At 37.0% G+C, this 17,693-nt stretch overlaps 1 protein-coding gene across 8 annotated transcripts in view; it reads right to left on the reverse strand.

The window, feature by feature from the left end:
* Positions 1–17,693, reverse strand: part of TTLL7 (tubulin tyrosine ligase like 7) — a 149,595-nt gene that overhangs the window by 109,745 nt on the left and 22,157 nt on the right. Inside the window, exon 1 of one of the 8 annotated variants that reach the window (XM_059135636.1) lies at positions 9,000–9,021. The exons of the other annotated variants lie outside the window; for them this stretch is intronic. The gene's annotated coding sequence lies outside the window, so the exon portion shown is untranslated. Of the gene's footprint in view, positions 1–8,999; positions 9,022–17,693 lie in introns of those variants that run through there. 8 annotated transcript variants of the gene reach the window in all.

Raw genomic sequence — 17,693 nt, forward strand, 5'->3', positions numbered from 1 at the left:
CTTGGAAATGCTACATCAGTCTTGGACTGCCTACATCCAGAGAAAGTAAACCGCCATCTTGTTAAGCCATTATTATTTTAAGTTTCTGTTCTCCCCATCTAAATGCACCTTGTAATGGACACACTATGTCAATACAAATTATTGTTTTGGTTTCTGAAAAAGAAATATCAGCCTAAATGTGCAGTCTTGAGCACAGTGCCTTTGGACGTATCACTTTTGCCACAGCCCACACTCAGCTATCTCCTGTGAACAGTAATCTGGATATCCACTGGTAAAGCACTATTCCCCTTCAATCTATGTGCTTTAGATGGAGTTGATGCCAATCCTGGCTCCAATGCTGGACAAATGACTTAGATCTAAAATAACTGTGGAATCCCATCTTCCTGGCCATGGAACTGGTTCAGAGACAAACACAGGATCCAACTGAGACCAGCAAGAGTCAAGCCCAGAACTCATTTCCAGATTCTTAAAGTATATAGCTTCTCTTTTGAGCCGGATGTGAATCTGAGATGGTACTGCTGGTCCCCATCTCGTGCCTACACAGAACCTAAGGATGGAGCCATATAAAGAAGGCAGAGAGAAAGATAGATAACACGTTCCCAAACTTTCCAGCAACAGAAACTAAAAAATTTCTTTTTTGCTTCAACCAAGTTACTAACCAATACAAATAATAATGAATTTAGGTTCCATTTTTAATTCTGTTTTTTCAATAAAGAGAATTACCTCAAATGTCCTTGCACAAAATGCCACAACTCAAATGAAATAAAAGGAGGCTTCATTTACGTTTCCTCCATGAGACAACTGGCTCCCAGGCAGCAGCTTTAAAAATGTCTTTCAATTTACATATTCCTCAATCTCAAACGCAGAGTCTGAAATATAGGAGCTAAACTGCAGAGCTGCCGTATCAGAGGAATACTATTTGTTAGGAGGTTTTGAGTTTAAGATAAGAAATTTTCAATGGTATTAACTTCTAGAATCAGATAAATTTGTCACAGCTTTCAAATCCCTATAAATGAAATTAAATCCCAGTAAAATTATGCCATGGTCTGAGAGTCATGCAGTCAAGGTTCAGAAAACCCATACAGAAAAAAGAAAATACACAGGCTGAGTTCATATAATGCTCTGCCTGTCTCCATCAGCCAAACTAAGATGTGTAAAACAGTTAGATCTTAAGGGAGGAAAGAATAATACAATTATTTTGTTTCTAGGTGCAAAATAAATTTATAAGGCCAATCTTTGTAGAGAAATAAAATACTAATAGCCTTTATCTAACAGGCCCACTATTAAGAAAACTAATTAAACTTAACTACGTTTCAGTAAGTTTAGCTTATTTTAAAATACGAATATTTCCCGAAAGTCATTCCAGGCATTTAAAAACACCATCTATCTGGAGCTGTAATCGTTAATGTGAAACTAGTCCTTTTATGGAAATGCAAAGGAAAGAACTATTTTTGTCCTTTATTCTAATGAACAATAATGGAACACAGAACAGAAGCAGTACCTGAAGTTAACCAGAGAGCAGTAATATATATCTACAGATGCTATACTCTCAAATAGTAAATGAATTTATTTTCGAATTGTTCTTTCTTTCTTGGCCTCTCCATTTCCTTTATACATGGAATAAGTAAACACTATCAAATATCTGTTTAAAAGTGTACTTATCCCTTCATTATTTCATTACATTTCTAATTAAGGCAATAAACATTTTTTAATGCTAATCATTTCATAAGGTGCTCTTGTGAGGGAAAAAAAAAAAATTGTGCCCGGCTTTCACTATCTACATTTTCTTTTAGCAAAGTTAATTAGTAAATCCCAAACTACCCAAAAGAAAAGAATTCATCCAAAACATATATGATATACAACTATATCAATATAAATATACCCAAGAATGAAAGTTGACCCAAAATATCTATAAAATTACATATGTAAACATATATAACATCTATAACATGTGTCTCAGTGTCATAAGTTAAATATTATACTAAATCAACAAAGCTGATTTTCAGTTATGCCTCATTAGATTGGGTTAACTATTTTTAAATCTTGCCTAGTATTCAAAATTATCCATGTATACAAACCTGACTAGAAAAAAAAAAAAAAAAAAGGTGCATTATTTAGAACAACTTTAATCAACGTATTGCAGAATTTTCATCTACTTCTATCTTGAACTGGCTTTGGTGACTGTTACATTACTAGATTTTATACTACCAGATTTTTTTTTTTTTTTTTTTTTTTTTTTTGCCAGTGATAGAGGGAGAGAAAGCGAGCAAGCCCAGGCAGACAGAGAGGCAGGCAGAGGCAGAGGGAGAAGCAGGCTCCCTGCCGAGCAAGGAGCCCGATGTGGGACTCGATCCCAGGACGCTGGGATCATGGCCTGAGCCGAAGGCAGCCGCTTAACCAACTGAGCCACCCAGGCGTCCCCTACCAGATTATTTTTAAAAGCTTCATTTTTATTTTCCCAATCAATCTATTGAAAAAAAAAACAGGTTCGCTTTCATAAATGATATGAAAAAGAAAAAAAAAAGCAATAACATTATATACTTGATATGCAATTTTAAATACTGTCTCTATCTACATTATTGCTTTCTGCTATTGTCTTTAATAAACATTCATTTGAATATCTTCTTTAAACAGCTATAATATAACCCTCTGGGCAGGGCATATATGCAGCATTCTCCACAGCTCTACACATCTTCAAAATGTGGGTGGGCCTCATTCAATTACCTGAAGGCCTTAAGAAAAAGCACACGGAGGTCCCCCAAGAAAAGAGGAAATTCAGCCTTTGACTATCCTTTTTTTTTTTTTTAAGATTTTATTTATTTATTTGACACACAGAGAGAGATCACAAGTAGGCAGAGAGGCAGGCAGAGCGAGAGGGGGAAGCAGGCTCCCTGCTGAGCAGAGAGCCCTATGTGGGCCTCAATCCCAGGACCCTGAGACTATGACCTAAGCTGAAGGCAGAAGCTTAACCCACTGAGCCACCCAGGCGCCCAAGCCTTTGACTACCTTTGGACTTGAGCTGCAACATCAGCTCTTCCCTGGGTCCCAGCTTGACAACCTACGCTGCACATTTTGGACCTGTCAACCTCCATAATCAAATAACCCAATTCATACTCATTTATTCTCTCTCTGTCTCTCACCCCATTTCCATCTGTTCCTACCTCTCTTTACGTGTGTGTGCATGTGTGTATTACTGGTTCTATTTCTCTAGGGAAGCCTGATATATTCATTTTTCTATGGGGTCAGCTACATTTCATGAGACTAAAAATCTATTTTGAAATACTCTTTAAGGCAAGAAGTTTCTGGAGAAAATTATATACCAGCCTAAATATAACCAAGGCCTAAACAATAGATGGTACATTATTATAAAAAGAATGAATCATACAACTGTCTAAAGAATGATTTATGGGATTTATCTCTAGAATACAAGTGAGGAAATGAGTAGTTAAAAGACTACTCCATAATTACCACCGTATTCTTTGATTCTCAGCTATACTGTTTGGTTTCTTAAAAATTTAAAAACATCTGAAATTGTGATGCACCTTATCATCACGGACAGCCAGGTGGCAGTCCTGAGCGGCTATCATAGGCCTGTGCCTATACATCAAAATTAGCCGAATCCATGCCAGGCGCTGAGAGAAAAACTCAGATGTATAATAATAATGGAACACTCTTTTATGAAATGTTGCAACACCAACTTTCCATGACACAGAGGATGATGATGTCTGGAAGAACACGCACAATGAATGAAGGAGACATTGAAGTATCTGTCTTTGAATTGGAAGAAGTTTAAGGAATGCTTTGATCAATTTATTTTACTTACATTTTCCTTTTTTGTATGTATAAAGTAATGACATTTTTAAAATTTACCTTTCAAAAGGCTCTTCCAACATGATATAATTATACTAAGAAAGAGCTATTCCATAATTGAAATTGCAGAGGCGTTTTTTCCCCAAGTAAATAAAAGAACAATGTGTCTTACAATGAACATAATCTTAACTGTGATGAAAAATAGTCTATTGACTATCGGAATTTCTAGTGTGTAGAACTAATGACAACTTCAAAGACACTGTAGGCTTTTACTCTATGCTAGCAGTTCTCAAAATTAAATGTGTACCAGAATCTCCTGGAGAGCTTAAATACAATTGCTGGGCCCCAACCCTGAGCTTGTAGTTCAAGGCAGCACAACTCATACAAGACCTCACTCAACAGCAGGGCTGAGGATCTTCCTGTACTCTTTGATTTGGGCAGGATTAGCTCAGGGGCAAAGAGTTGAGCCTGCAGAGAAAGGATGTCAGTACCTGTCCCTCACGGGGAAAGAGGAAGCAATGACTGCCTTGTGAATGATCCATTTCCAAACCCAGTTCTGACACCAACAATCTGTCATAACTGCACAAGGCACTCATGTTTCCAATTATTAATCTGAAAAAAAGAGAAAATGGAATTAAGACCTCCTCTAGCTCTAAAATTCTATAATCTTTGACCACAAAAAAATATAATTTAGAGCATTCATGATCTAGAATGTTTTTCTACTCAGGTCTCATTCAAAATATAACTTCCAACATTCCAATTAAAATTGGACCCAGATACAGATACAGATGTAGTGAAAAGAAGGGAAATCCGTACCCCAATGTTCATAGCAGCAAAGGCCACCATCGCCAAACTGTGGAAAGAACCAAGATGCCCTTCGATGGATGAATGGATAAGGAAGATGTGGTCCATATACACTATGGAGTATTATGCCTCCATCAGAAAGGATGAATACCCAACTTTTGTAGCAACATGGACAGGACTGGAAGAGATTATGCTGAGTGAAGTAAGTCAAGCAGAGAGAGTCAATTATCATATGGTTTCGCTTATTTGTGGAGCATAAGGAATAACACGGAGGACCTGGGGAGATGGAGAGGAGAAGAGAGTTGGGGGAAACTGGAGAGGGAGACAAACCATGAGAGACTGTGGACTCTGAAAAACAACCTGAGGGTTTTGGAGTGCCGGGGGGTGGGAGGTTGGGTTAACCTGGTGGTGGGTATTTAGAGGGCTTGTGTGGTGCATAAACAATGAATTCTGGAACACTGAAAAGAAATTTTAAAAATAAATAAAAATAAAAATTGGACCCAGAATGCAGAACTTCCAAAACAGTAGAGTGAGGAGTTCAGCAATTCCTCTCTCCAAAAACAATGATAAAATGGCACAAAATTGTCCCAGCTCTTTTCAGGAGCCTAGAAAAAGCCCAAAGGCTTACAAGAAAGCTTTATTCAACAAGAACTACTGAACTTGGGGTAAGAACAGAGGAAGTGGCATTTGAGCTTGGAGCCATCCCCATACCAAAGCCCCCTCCACTTCCATCTGCACAGCTGTTCTACCTGGGCTGGGCAAAGCATGAAAGGCAGCAGTTTTGCTGCTTCAGGGAACTTACCTGATTTGGAGCAAAGAGTGGGAATGCATCATGCCTACAGGCTCTGTCAAAAAGGAAAGCAAGCTCTATGGCAAAAATCAGAGAAAGCCACTATCATGGTTGCATGTGGTTGTGACCCTGGCCAACATTATTGCACCAGAAAAATAGCACAATCCTGGGTACCTACCCTCTATCACACCTAATCCCCAAGGAAGTTGCCTGCCAGTTTCTCTGCTCTCCTTACTCATCACCTCTACTCCTCACCCACCCACTACAGGGATAAGAATTTTAGTATGAGATTCAAAGGCAAACAGATTATACCTAAATTCATGTTTTCAATGAAGACATCACTCCACTTCTGCTTTGCAGGCAACAGTTATATCTACTTCTTAACTCTCAACTGGGTTCTAGGTAGATGAGACTATAAAGGAGCTGAGCTCCAAGCAGAACAGGTTTTATTACAAACACTAATAAAAGTCAGTAGGATACTGGACTGGAAAATTACCACTTCTTTTGGCCTCTTCTAACACCTGAGGCTAGGGAACACAGTTATTTTTCTCAGCTTAGGCTGAGAAAGGTTATCCCCCCAACAGAAGTCCCATCTTTTGCTGTCAAAGAAAAATGAGAACACTGACTTCCTAATCTCAATCTATAAGGCTGGGAAATGGAATTTTCCTTCACCCAAAGAGGTGGTAAGTTGCAGTGAGGAATATTCATAATAAACATTAAAGATGTAAAGTTAATAATAAACATTAAAGAAGTTCTCCCTGCTGATGCTTCAATTTTATAATTTATTTTTATATAATTTATTCTTCTTACTAACAAGAATGAGTTAAAGATTAACAGATGTTTATTTCAATATAAAGTCTATGTTGAGAAAAATTTATACACAAGAGCAATTTTCCCTTGAATTCACAAATACCTTCTGAGAATCATAGGCACTCCATAAATGTCTTGAATTAAATTAATAATTTTAAACAATTGTTGCAAAAAAATTCTACTCCTTTTTATTGTTTACAATTATTATCTGAAAGCAAACATGTATATTCTTAGAAATTTGTCAAGAACATCCATTTGATGATATTCAATGTTAGTGCTTTCTTGGTTACATTACTTTACTCAGGTATACGGTTAGTAAAATGACCATGAAGTAATAAAGTAATCTGGTAAATAAAATATTTAGGTTTCCAGAGAGGATGCAAATACACTAGAACAAGCTGGTTATGACAGATAATGGTTAAATTTCCCAGTTTACTCTCTAGATAATACTGACTCCAATCAATGTTACATCAATAAATTTGAAATGTCATTTATAAGTAATATCTCATATAACAAAAAATTAAACATATTGCTTTGTGTACATAAGTTATCACTTTAAGAATAATCCATGACTTTAGTACTATTAACATTAGAAAACTGAACATAATAAATTAAAATCCCAATAACTGAAACCAAACTCAAACCAGCATGTTATTAATTCACTCATTTTAAGGTAGCTTATAATTTTTTTCACTCACTAAAGAACATATTCTAGGAAGCAATTAAAAATAGAGCAAAAATCTAAATTATGTATGCATTTAAGCTCCTGACTTCATAATTCCATTTCTAGGAAAATCCATCCTAATGAAATCACCCAAAATGTTGAGGCATATTAGTGAACAGGGATGTACATCAAGACATTATTTACAGCTGTAACTGAAAACAACTTAAATGTATCCAATAAAGAAATTTAGTAAATTATGATAAAGCCAAACAATGAGTTATTGTATGATCATTTAAACAGGCTATGAAGGGGTGCCTGGGTGGCTCAATGGCTTAAAGCCTGTGCCTTTGAGGTCCTAGGATCAAGACCCGCATTGGGATCTCCGCTCAGTGGGGAGCCCGCTTCCCCATCCCTCTCTCACTCTGCCTCCCTCTCTGCCTACTTGTGATCTCTCTCTGTCAAATAAATAAATTAAAATCTTTTAAACTGGCTATGAAGAATTTTTACTCATGTGGGAGGCATAATTATTTGAGAAAGAATACAAATGATTCACAATAAATTGTATAATATCATTTATTTTCTCATTAATGAACGAGTGATAAAATTGTAGAAAGTCCATTTTAATTCACTAAACCTAAATAAATATACTTCAGCTGGGATATTATATTCATCATCTATTTGCTTTACATGTCACATTCCATTTGTTTTGTGAAAGTTCAGAATATTTTAAAGCAAAGATATGGAAATACTTGATTACAAATCCATTTGTCAGGATAAATTTTTCTATACAGTATTAATAAAAATCTCTTAAAATAGATCTATAAAATGGGCTAATTCCAAAAGAGACTGATTCCTAAGTAGTAGACAAGTATTGAGTATGAATTACATTTTGCATTTATTTTGGCACATGGAATATTTACTAAACAACCTTCTAGAGGTTAACACTTCTAGAGTAAATCATTACTTGATTCCAGGAATTCAAGCCAAGATCAGATCATCAAGTAAAAATAGCTAGCAGTGAAGTTACGGTATCATTTACATTTGTTTTGAAGTGCTATTCACACCCCAAATCAGAAAAATTAGGAACATACAGTACATACTAAATTCATTTTAAAAATTTTCCTTTTAAAGGGGTGCCTGGGTGGCTCAGTGGGTTGAAGCCTTCAGCTCAGGTCATGATCTCAGGGTCTTGGGATCAAGCCCCACATCGGGCTCTCTGCTCAGCAGCGAGCCTGCTTCCCCCTCTCTCTCTGCCTACTTGTGATCTCTCTCTCTCTGTCAAATAAATAAATAAAATGTTTTAAAAAAAAATCCTTTTAGAGACAAATGGAAAGAAAGTAAAATCCTAGAAATCTTTTTTTTTTTCCTAATGAGAGTGGGAGTAACTGTTTTTTAAGTGCTGAGTTCAGTTTGGCCATGTCAGGTTTGAGATTATCAACAGCATGCCTACATAGATACTCCAGGCAGCAGTTGGAAGTTAAAGTAATTGTTAATCAAAAATAAATAAATAAATAGTCTGCAGTTCTTCCTTTACCTGCCTTTATTTGTGGGTATTATTCAAAAGACCTTGGTTTGAGTTCCCCAGAAACAGATTCTAAAATTAGGATTCAAGTACAAATAGTTTATTTGGAGATGTGCAAGAAACACTGAAAGGGGAGCAGGGAAGTGAGACAGAGAAGAGAAGGCAGCCAATATAGTGTAAGTTACAAAGCCAGCTACACTCCGGGAAGCTGGAGTTTAATTCCCTACAGCACTCCGAGACCAGTGTAAAATATACCTGCTTCAGAGTTAACCCAAAGAGGAGTCAATCACTGGTTGAGGGCCACGGTCGGGGTACAGTGCATATTCATTTCATGGCATTTACAGCCCTCCTGGGGGAGTGAGAATGAGAGCTGGGGGAAGGAGGCCTGTACAGGGAAGGGGTTCCTAGCCTCAGGGCCCCCAGAAAAGTCCTGTTAAGCCCTAGGGAAAGAAATGAGGACATTGGCAGGCAACTGTAAGTAGGAAGAGCATAACGAGGTGGTAAGGTGCCAGGGATATGGGCAAGGCACTGAGGGCGTAAACTCAAACAACTATCCCTAAATTACATTATTCATCCCCAAGACTTCAATCATCTTTTACCTGATGGATCCGTTCCACACATGGCCTTTAAATTCAACCAACAGACCATCCACTATGACCTATCATGTAAAAACAAGTTAAAATATTAGCACTGGTTCTTAGCAAGGTCTGGTATCCAGTTTCCATATGGGGGATTTAAGAACAACAATCTGGTTTAGGGGAGTGGTGAAGAAGATTTGATATTGCATAGCAAATATACTATAATTTATATTGTTTGTTGTATTTGCATAGCAGGTTTCTGTATTTACTTGTATTGGGTTTGTGTGTGTGTGCAACTTTGATGGAGTTGATGGAGAATGGTCATATGTGGCTCACATCCACAGGATACCCCTCAGTGGCCCACTGCTAGAACCTTAATTGTCTGTCAGCTCTACTGCATTGCCTGGAGTTGGCTGGACTCTCAGCTCAGTATCCCATCCCTGAATGCATCTTCTAGGCCCTACCATCTTACAGCCCACTCATTCTTATCTTCTAGCTCTTGGCAACACAATCCCTGGCTCTCCCTTGTTAAGGTTTTGAGGCCTCTGCCATGTCCAATAATGAACTCACCATTCTAGTCCCTCTGCCCTGTAAAAACCCATCAATAGTCCTAGACATCCTAAAAATAGTAAGTGAAGGACAAAAGAAGAGATGGAAAGAAGAAATTTAGACCAGCTGAACCTCTAGTTCCTAACTCTCCTTAGAATTCCAGATCCTATTGCCAAGGCTTTTCCCTCACATTTCACAATTAGTGTTATTTTCTATATTAAAATGTCAACAATCCCAATAAGGGCATATGTCTACCAAAAGACCTAGACAAGACTGTTAATATCAGCTTTAGTAATAATAGTCCAAACCTGAAACAACCCAAATATTAACAAAATGTAATATGAATACATAAACTACGGTATATTCATATGATGGAACTATACAACGATACAAAAGAATGAACTACAGCTATTTACAACATGAACTCCTGACAGTATACTAATAAGTGAAGAAAGCTGGGTACAGAAGAGTGTGTCCATATATTCTGTATTATTTCATTTAGATGTGGTTCAAAAATGGAAAAAACTAAAACTGGACCACTTTCTAACACTATATACATAAATAAATTCAAAATGGATTAAAGATCTAAATGTGAGACCTGAAAATATAAAAACCCTAGGAGAGAGCATAGGCAGTGATTTCTCTAACATGAGCCGTAGCAATATTTTTCTAAATATGCCTCAGAAGGCATGGGAAATATAAGCAAAAATAAACTACTGGGAATACATCAAAAATAAAAAGCTTCTGCACAGCAAAGGAAATAATCAATAAAATTAAAAGGCAGCCTACTTAATGGGAGAAGATACTGCAAATGACATATCCAACAAAAAGTATCCAAAACATATAAAGAATTTAAACAAATCAACACACCAAAAAACAAATAATCCAATTTAAAAATGGGCAGGAGACATGAAGAGACATTTCTTCAAAGAAAACACCCAAAAAAGACGCACAAAAAGTTGTTCAAATCACTTATCATCAGGGAAAAGCTAATCAAAACTACAACGAGATATCACCTCGCACTCGTCGGAATGGCTAAAATAAAAAACACAAGAAACAAGTGTCAGTGAGATGTGGAGAAAAAGGAACCTTTCTGCCCTGTTGGTGGGAATGCAAACCACTATACCAATGTGGAAAACAGTTCCTCAGAAAGTTAAAAGTAGGACTACCCTCTATTGTGCTACTCCACATTTACCCAAAAAACACAAAACCACTAATTCAAAGGGATACATACACCTCTGTTTACTGCAGCAATGTTTACAATAACCAAGTTATGGAAATAGCCAAAGTATCTATCAACAGATGGATGGATAAAGAAGATGGGGTATATATAGGCAATGGAATATTATTCAGCCATAAAAATAGAATGAAAGCTTGCCATTTGCAGTGACATGCATGAGCTAGAGAGTATTATGCTAAGTAAAATAACTCAGTCAGAGAAAGAAAAATACCAGATGAGTTCACTTATATATGAAATTTAAGAAATAGAATAAATGAGCAAAGGAAAAAAGAGAGAAAGAGACAAGCCAAGAAACAGAGCCATAGCTACAAAAAACAAACTGATGGTTACCAGAGGGGAAGTGGGTGGGGGGATGGGTGAAATAGGTGATGGGGATTAAGAGTACACCTACTGTGATGAGCACTGAGTAATCTATAGAATTGTTGAATCACTATATTGTATGCCTGAAACTAATATAACACTGTTTGTTAACTATACTAGAAGTACACGACAGGAAAAACTAAATTTAATGTGATATAAGTCAAAATAAAGGTCACTGCTAGGCAGGATCAGGGATCACTAAGTGAGAATAGTCATGAAGGAACATTTTGGGGTTCTGGAAATGTTCTATATCTTGACCTAGGTGATGTTTACAAAAATGTATACATACTTAAAAATCCATCAAGCTGTACCCTTAAGATGTATGCAGTTTATTCTATATGTTACATAGTGTGTGTGTGTGTGTGTGTGTGTGTGTGTGTGTGTGTGAGCTTCATTTTAAAAAAAGGTAGTAATATATAACCATCAGAAATAGCAGGAGACTCCTCCAGGGTCACAGAATTCAAGGGAGAACAAGACTTCCACAAAGATACAAGTAAAGGAAGGAAAGATCCAAAAAGAAAAAGACTAAGAAGTAGTCATTTCATTAGGAAAGTGGAATTGTGATTATTTTGCAGACAGCCACAGAAAAAGATTACTACTAGTTTACTAGATAGGAGGAAGAGATGACCTTCAAAAAGTAACGAGGGGAGGCGGGGGAAGATGGCACGAAGTTTAATGGAAAGAAGATCTAAAGGAAAGATTTGGGTTTTCTTTATTTTGTTGTTGTTGTTTTGGTGAAGAGGAATATGATAGTAAAAAATGTTTCAGAGCCAGTAGGTTAAAGATAATTAAAAATATAAGAGAAACAAAATGCCTAATGGGTTACGCACAAGGGTCCAACTACAGTGTACACACCAAATCCAGCCCACTACTTATTTTATAAATAAAGATTTAGTGGAACATAGACAATCCCAGTCTAAGACTGCTTTTGCCCTCAAAAGGCAGGATTGAATAGCTATAATAGAAAACATCTGACCACACACAGAAAAGTTTACGGACCCCTCAATGAGTGTCCTCTAGGAGTCAAGAAAAGATAGAATTAACAGAAGTCGAAAGGTTACCCCTCAGAAAAGAGTAGAAAATGTGTGATTATGTCAATATGCAGTGGATGAGCAAAGGAGGGATATAAAAAAAATTAGTCCTGGGGCACCCAGGTGGCCCAGTCAGTTAAGCATCTGACTCTTGGTTTTGGCTTGGGTCATGATCTCAGGGTCATCAGATGAAGCCCTATACTGGGTTCCAAGATCAGTGCGGAGTCTGCTTAAGACTCTCTCTCCCTCTACCTCTCCACCCCTAACCCTCTCTAAAATAAATAAATTATTATTTTTTTTAAATTAGTCCTATTCTATGCTAGGAAATGAGCAGTGCACTGAGTACCAATAAAAAATAAGAAATGATGTCAGGCTCCCAGAAACCAAGTCAACTGTAATATTAACAACTACTACTTATACATCTACAACTATAACCATGACTAATGTTAATATCATACTGCTTACTGAACACTTACACCTGGATACTCTCAGTGCCACCACAAACCCAAAATATCCAAACCAAACTCATGATCTTGGCACCTTCCTCTTTTCAACTCCTAGTAATTCCATCTCTATCCTATTTTCTTTATCCTCTGAGTATCTCTGGAATCCATCTACTTGTCACCATTCCCTTAACCTCCACATCTACTCCTAGCTGCCATCAGTCTCTCACTTGTACCACACTCGGTTCCTAATAGAGGTACTGATACCCACGCTTAGTCCCCTGCAATCCGCTTTCCACATATAGATTCAAAAAATGTGTGTGTGTGTGTGTGTGTGTGTGTGTGCGTGAGCGCACAATCGAATATTACTCAGCCATAAAAAAAAGAATGAAATGTTGCTATTTGCAACAGTATGGATGGAGCTAGAAAGTATTGAGCAAAGTGAAATAAGTCAGACAGAGAAAGACAAACACCAAATGATTTCACTTATATGTGGTATCTAAAAAACAAAACAAATGAACAGAGTAGAAACAGACCCATAAATACAGTGAACAAATAGTGGTTGCCACAGGGGAGGGGACGGAGGTGAGCAAAAAAGGAGTGAAAGGAAGTGGGAGATACAGGCTTCCAGTTATGGACTGAGTAGGTCATGGGGATGAAAGATATAGCATAAGGAATATAATCAATAGTAATGTAATAGCATTGTATAGTGACATACACTTGTGAGAAGAGCATAATATATAAAGTTGTCAAATCACTGTATTGTATACCTGAAACTAATCTAAGACTATGTCAACTACACCTCAATTTAAAAAAATGCAAATCTAATCACAAATCAGTTGTGTTACTCTCCCATCTCCTTCCCCCAACTACCCTAGCTGGCTTAAACTCCTTTGATAGCTTTTCAATTCTCATCTGATAAAATTCAAAAGCCCACTCATGACCAAGAAAGACCTTTCAAAAAAAAGCCCTTGGTACTAGTCAATTTAACTAAGCTAACAATATTTCCTAGAAATTAGTTCCAGGTTATTTAGCCAAAAAGAAATCTGCATGCAATTTTGAAGGCACAAGTAAAGCAACAGACACTGTGCTCTGAAGGTCAGTATAAGGCACCATGCTCTGTTTGCTTGTACATTTTGACAATGATTTGTTTGCTCCCCTGTTGAGATAGGAAGCCACTGAGCTTGCAGTTACTCCAGCTCCTTGCCAGATCTTCAGGTTTCTGAATCCTAACACATCCAGCTTCCCTGGACCAGGCATATGTGAAGCTCTTGGCAAAGAACATCAGCTATTTCTGGAAGTCATCCCCACCGTCAAGACTGGAGAGGGTAAGAGTCAGGCATAGGCTCTAGTTTCATTCCTACAGGCTCCAATTAATCCTAGTGGGATCTAGTTCATCTCAGCTGTCCCTTCTAACTGCTAACCCTGCTGACCCACCACCAGATAGAAGATACAAGCCCTCTATAAACTTCTCATTCCTATCATAAATGTCTTTTCCATATCACTCTTAGTGATTCTGCTTCCCTGATGGAACCCCTAACAGATATTGTCTACCAGTCTGCTTATCTTTCCAGCCCGATTCTCAGCTACTTTTTCTGTCACTCTCTGTGTCATAACCACCCACTGCATAGACCCACTACGTAGACTTTATAATGCTATTCTTTCTGACAGAATCCAACCCCGATCTGTCCCTGGCCTTTGCCTAGTTAGAGCCCACCTTTCCTGACATTACTCTCACAGCCTCACGTACCTTTCCTTCATAGCACTTACTGTAGCAATTATATATTTATTTTTAATTAATTCTATCTCATTGGCCTAAAAACTTGCAAAGAACAGGGACTTGGATTGATTTTGCTCACAGGTGTATTCCGAGAACCCAGAAGAGCACCTGGGACATGACTAACACTCAGTAAATATTTGTTGAGTAAGTGAATGAATGAATGAATACTTGCTCTGTGCCAAGCACTATGTTAAATGCTTTATGTAGATTATCTCATATAATACTTAAAAAACACTTTGAGACTAGTACTATTGTCGTTCTCATTTTGCATATGAATAGATGAAATTACACTGCTGTAAGTGCTAAGACTCATATCCTTCCATTTATGTGCAAAGAACAGTTTTACTCAGGCATTCATTCTCTTACTCTCTTTGCCCTTCACAGTACTATAAGACCAGTTTAATAGGACTATTTATTTTTCTCATGTAACAAATGAAGAAGTTCATATTTAAGAAGTTAACCTGCTCAATGCCATACAAGGTATCAGCTAAAGCTAGAACACAGATCCAACGCCAAGTTCACTGCTTTTTTAAAAACTTGATCCCTCTACTTCCTCACACCAGGCCCCAATTTTATCCCTATAATGCAATCCACACTCAGATTCACCAAATATCTCCTACCACGACTGCTCTCCAGGGTAAATTCTCTACAAGCACTATTTTCATTTTAGAAATCAATAAAGGTGATGGGAAGACATAGCACAGCACCTTAAACAATACGTAGTTGTATGGTAATGACCAACAATGCCCTGGCTTATACTTTACCAGGATCATTTTAACATATCTCAAACTCATAGTAAAAGGGAATGGGGGAAAAGTGTATAAAATACTATATTTATGGGGCGCCTGGGTGGCTCAGTGGGTTAAAGCCTCTGCCTTCAGCTCAGGTCATGATCCTGGGATTGAGCCCCCGCACTGGGCTCTCTGCTCAGCAGGGAGCCTGCTTCCTCCTCTCTCTCTGCCTGCCTCTCTGCCTACTTGTGATCTCTCTCTGTCAAATAAATGAATAAAATCTTTAAAAAAAATACTATATTTATATGAAAAAGTTTTTCAAAGGATACAGTTAATTTTTTATAAGGAGAAGGAAGGAAGAAGAAAGAAAACGAGTAAGGAAGGAAAGTGAAAGGAAGAAGATGGGAGGGAAGGATTGAAAGTTTATCCTTCCCAGCAAAATCCAGCCAGCTTTTTCAGTCACATGGGAAAGAAAGTAAGATTTCATTAACCTCCTTGCAATATGCTTAGTCATTAATCCTAAGTAAATCACATGGCCTCTAACAATGCTGTCCTAAAAACCTATCTGTGTGACACATTCTATATTTCAATTTTCAATCACAAGAGATCCTTACAGTTCCACAATGTCAAAGGAGATTTTGAGAATGATGACAGCAGAAAAAGACGACAAGGCAGATAATCACATTGACAACACATGTCAGTCTTTGTAAAACTCAACTCAATGGTTTAGCTACTTCTCACAAATTCTAGAATCCAATCCAAGTCAATTATTCCTAGCTTGGATTTTACCATATTCTAATGCCTTAGAAACAATCCTTCATTCAAGACCTACATTCAGAAAATGTTCTTTCACTCTCTATTAATATTTTACCCCCCATACTGTTCTATTGCTTTTGAGTAAATTTAATCTTGTGTCTACAAAGGCTAACAATGTAAAGGATTAAGCACTTCTTTAGGCTTAAAATTCTTCAATTTTCTTAATACTCTTTTTTTTTTAAGATTTTATTTATTTGACAGATAGAAATCACAAGTAGGCAGCAAGGCAGGAGGGGGAGGGGGGACCAGGCTCTCTGCTGAGCAGAGCCCAATGCAGGCTCGATCCCAGGACCCCAAGACCATGACCCAAGCCTAAGGCAGAGGCTTAACCCACTGAGCCACCCAGGCACTCCCAATTTTCTTAATATTCTTAATAGCAAAGCTTTTTAAACTAAATTATTTGTAAAGTCTCAAAAAATTAATTTCCCCTCCCAGAATCAGACACTTCAACATTAAATACCTAATTTTAACTTTGAGTATATAATGCCTATTGGTTTACCAAGCGTTTCATTTTCAAGTGCACTGACAAGCAGGAATAGCAACTTTTATTCTTAGTCACAAAACTTAAGTTCTTTAATTTCCTTTGCAAATATTTGGATCTACCATAGTACACTTTTGTGTTAGCATTTTTGTAAGTCACTGGCACTGGACCATAAATAACATGTACTAAATGCTTAATAAGCACAAGGCACTACTCTAAGAACTTTACATCTATTAACTCATTTAAGTTTAAGGCTACAGGCATCCCACAAATTTAATTTATTATATAAGTAATAAATTAAATATTATTAAACATTAAAATTTATTATTAATTTAATAATAGGGCAAAAGAAAATGCACAAAGGAAAAAATTAGGTCAATAAGAAGAGCATATATTTCATCTAAGCAAAGTTGATTTAGCAATTTACAAATCTATTTACTGGGGCCCCTGGGTGGCTCAATGGGTTAAAGCCTTTGCCTTCAGCTCAGGTCATGATCCCAGGGTTCTAGGATCGAGCCCCGCATCAAGCTCTCTGCTCAGCAGGGAGCCTGCTTCCCCCTCTCTCTCTGTCTGCCTCTCAGTCTACTCGTGATGTCTCTCTGTCAAATAAATAAATAAAATCTTTTAAATAAATAAATAAATCTATTTACTGGACAGAAGACATGGTTTGTTGTTATTTGAAGATGTGCAAAACATAAAAAACACATACACCCATGAAAAAAGAATGCTTCCTTTTTGGGGGAGGTGGTTTACAAGTACAGTTTTTAAAAAAATGCTTTCTTAGTCACCATTATAAAGGCTTATTGAAAAACAAGAAGCAAACAAGAATGAGTAAATTTTAGGGGAGCCTGGGTGGTTCAGTGGGTTAAAGTCTCTGCCTACCTCTCTGCCTACTTCTGATCTCTGTCAAATAAATAAAGAAAATCTTTAAAAAAAAAAAAAAAGAATGAGGAAATTTATATAAATGCAAAGAAGATGAGTAAATTATATATTTGAAATAAATCAGTAATTTAGATGTTCTTTTTAAACCAGTTACTATAGAAAATTACATTGTAAAATAAATATAAAAGTATACTTTCTAAGACCAAAATCAAAACAATAACAAGAAACATACCAGCAGATTCCTAAATATACCTACTTCATAAAATGGAAAATAGAGACCTTGTTAACAAACATGAAAAATGTTCTTGTCATCATGACATTAAGCCTAACGGATTTGGGTGTCAAGTGAATGATAACATGGAAGAAGCATTTATAGGTTAACACTCACTCCTTTGGGAAATC

This window comes from Mustela lutreola, chromosome 10, assembly GCF_030435805.1.
Source record: "Mustela lutreola isolate mMusLut2 chromosome 10, mMusLut2.pri, whole genome shotgun sequence".
Taxonomy (NCBI): Eukaryota; Metazoa; Chordata; class Mammalia; order Carnivora; family Mustelidae; genus Mustela; species Mustela lutreola.